Source organism: Gossypium hirsutum, chromosome A10, assembly GCF_007990345.1.
Source record: "Gossypium hirsutum isolate 1008001.06 chromosome A10, Gossypium_hirsutum_v2.1, whole genome shotgun sequence".
Lineage (NCBI taxonomy): Eukaryota > Viridiplantae > Streptophyta > Magnoliopsida > Malvales > Malvaceae > Gossypium > Gossypium hirsutum.
This window is the reverse complement of record NC_053433.1, coordinates 102,547,193-102,550,902: the sequence shown is the minus strand read 5'-3', so window position 1 is coordinate 102,550,902 and position 3,710 is coordinate 102,547,193. Positions and strand designations below refer to the sequence as shown.

The 3,710-nt window shown below is 31.3% G+C and overlaps 1 long non-coding RNA gene across 1 annotated transcript; it reads right to left on the bottom strand.

The window, feature by feature from the left end:
- Nucleotides 1–1,338: 1,338 nt before the first annotated feature.
- On the bottom strand, nucleotides 1,339–3,361 carry LOC121207547 (uncharacterized). The gene is made up of 3 exons (XR_005902621.1): nucleotides 3,262–3,361; nucleotides 2,708–2,791; nucleotides 1,339–1,729 (listed from the first exon to the last, which is right to left on the bottom strand). It is a non-coding gene; the product is annotated as an uncharacterized lncRNA (long non-coding RNA).
- Between the last annotated feature and the right edge of the window lie 349 nt (nucleotides 3,362–3,710).

The window sequence follows — 3,710 nt, the reverse complement described above, 5'->3', positions numbered from 1 at the left end:
CGAAATTGCTCCTAGAGGGTTATTCCGATGCAAGTTGGGCATCCGATGTTGATGATCGCAGGTCAACTTCAGGTTTTTGTGTTTTTCCGGGAGGAAATCCGATTTCTTGGAGTAGTAGGAAGCAATCTGTTGTATCGCGTTCCACCGCAGAGGCAGAATATAGGAGTTTGGCTCAGGTCACGGCTGAAATTGTGTGGGTTCAGTCTCTACTATCTGAACTTGGTATTGAGGTTACTCATAAAGCATTACTCTGGTGTGATAGTTCAGCTGCAGTTGTTGTAGCAAACAATCCTATGATGCATTCCAAGTTTAAACATGTGGAGTTAGATTTATTTTTGTGAGAGAACGGGTTGCGAATGGCTCTTTTCAAGTTGGACATATATCGGGTCAAGATCAAGCTGCAGACATTTTGACTAAGCCTCTGTCCATTGGCTTATTTGATAAGTTTCGGCGCAAACTTCGGGTTTTGTCCAAAGAAGATGGAAATTTACCAGGGAGAAAAAGTTGATCGGGGAATGTTATGATATATGTAAATAATAAAGAGTTAAGTAGTATTAGTTAAGGGTTAGTTAGTCTGTTATAACAGTTAGTATTAGTTAAGGGTTAGTCTATTTTTGTCTAATATCAAATCTTAAATCACATGACGTTTATATGCTGACATGGTTTAAAACATAAATCAATATATAATAAAAACAAATTACATATATAATGTAACAAATTATCAACTTCTTTTATGGTATTCGAAAACTTAATAAGAAGTCAGACATTTCATTTCATACTTCTATGTAAACATAAATGTGTCATATGGTATTGTCAAATAACATATTCAGCTTTAATAATTTCTTGACTTCACGAACAACCAGCAAAATTTCTATATATGCATATATCATAATGACTATAATAAAAGCACATGTAAATCTCATTTAATGAATTATGATTGAGTACTTCAATACGCATAATCATTGTCAATAAACCAAACCCCCCTAATAAATTTAAGGCCTAATATGTCTAATTCATCATGATAAATAAATTATCATATACTCTATTAATGTAATATTTATATAAATATTGAATTTACCTCTTGCGTAAGTATCTGGATTTTTAAGAAATAATGCATGGCTTATCAAAGCACAATTCACATTTATTATACCCCACATAGACGAAACACTTAGCAATTTCACAATTATTATAAATCATGGTTATAACTTAATATAGACTCAAATTTACAATAACTTAATGTTAACAATTCATCCGGCTATATATAAATAGACACCCAAATCATATTCAAATAAGCTTTATCATAGGTCACATTTACGATTTAATAAACAACCCAACACAAATAAAATGCAAATTTATTCCATCTAATTAACTAATCCATAACTCACATACACTTCTCTCCAAACATAACCATGACTGAAACACTTTCGTGAATATCCAAATTCATCATCTTTTCAGATATATATAATACCTACTACGATATCATGCATTCTTGGCTCATAACATTATGACAAAAACGTACATAGACTATGAGCTACATAACCAAATTTAAACATAGAGATTAAGCCATTTTCGCATGGCTTGGTTTATACATATCCTAAATTCATCAAGTCAAGCACACTTTAGTCTATACATACCATAATTCGTATTTAACTTATAAAGGTACCAAAATAGTAGATAGTGTGATGAGCCTCGCTGACGATCCCCGAGCTTGTAACTTGATTTCCAAAATCTAAAAAAAAACAGAAACAAGTATACACACAGTAAGCTATTATAGCTTAGCAAGTCATAAGCAAATAATTGACCTAACAAAGTGTTCAACTCAGTCAGGTTAATACATTGTAAATAAAAACTATATACCATTTAATCTCAACTAGAAACCTATATATAAATCCCCATGTATATATTCACACATGGACATTATCTTGGCCGAATAGTCAAAAGGTTAAATTATCTTATTATCATTCAACTTTCCAAACAACTAATTATATTATAATTAAACCTGCATATACTTTTTACATAAGCTAGTAAATCACAATATAATATAGCATAAATATTTATATATATATCACCAACAGGGCCATTTATATATATAATCATACACTTGCATATAATTATGAATCATTTCTTGATGCTCAACTTTTAAAATCACAAAGCCGACTTCACATACCAACATCACTTAAATTTATTAATATCAACTTCACATGAACAAACAAATATAAGTATAAACTTATCTTATCATTAATAGCCAACAACTATTTCATACCTGGCCGTTTAACTTGTGATACACACTCGTATCCAATTTACCTTTGCCCGATGAACCATTCGGAATTGGATAGGACACTAGGTTAATCACATAAATCGTACAATGCCAACGTCCCAAACGTGGTCTTACATGTAACCACAAATCGATGCCACTGTCCCAGACAGGGTCTTACTCGTAAACACATATCGGAATCACATATCGATGCCATGGTCTTACTCGCACACATATATCGGAATCCTGTGTCACGACACATGTATCCTAGCTATTCTTAAGGTTCATACGGGGCTTTTGGACGTTGTAACTCGGTCGAACCGAACTCGGAAGTGTAGTAGTCAGATTTAATCATTTTTCGTCCATAACATATTAAAATTCTACATTTCATAACAGCATATAATTATAACATTTAATTACCAAATAAACACATCTTTTTGCTTATAAACTTACCTCAGATGTCGTAAAATGGGAAGGGCTGCTAGTCGACAACTTTCGTTTTTCCCCGGTCCAAATTCGATTTCTTTATTTCTTGATCTAAACATATTCAAATTAAGCTCATTCAAACATATTTTCATTCAATTTAATCCAAAAACACATAAATAGGCAAATTACCATTTTACCCCTGACATTTATAATTTTTACAATTTAGTCCCAATTGCACAAACACAAAATATGCAAAATTTCAAGGTACCCATGTTTAGCCGAATATTCCTATTGTTCATACAAGACCATATATTTCATTTATTTCACATTTTAGTCCCTCAAATTATTATTTATGCAATTAAGTCCTAATTACCCAAAATCATCAAAAACTCCAATACAGAATATGTTAATCTAAAACATATCTTTCATTTTTCACCATCAACCAACAAAAATCACAAGCTATCAACAATGGCTCAACTCAAAATATTCATCAAAAACAAAAATTAAAGCATAGGTTTTGAAGGTTACTAAGCAACGATCTCAGAAACGTAAAAATTATCAAAAACCGAGCTAAGACTTACCTTGAATTAAGCTTGGAAGTGTACGAACCCTAGCTTTATGTTTTCTTCTTTTCTTTGTTTTATGTTCGGCAATGACGAGAAAAAAAAATTATGAATGAAAGTTTTATGATATGTTTTGTATCATTATAATAACTCAAATTATTGGTTTCCTATTTTGCCATTAATGAATTTAGAACCCATACTTATATAATAAGGACACAATCGTCCACCTTACTTACGCATGCTTAACTTACAAATATTTTATTATATGTTTTATCAATATATGTATATATATTTAATGTCGTACACTAGCATATATACATACAATAAAAGAAAATGGACCTTTTGCATATAAAATGCTTCCACTTAAGAAGCCAACCCCAATTTAGTCCCTACTATTAGAACTAGCCAATTTTCAATTTACGCGTTTAAGTCATTGTTTCTAAATCGGATACCTAAACAACAAAATT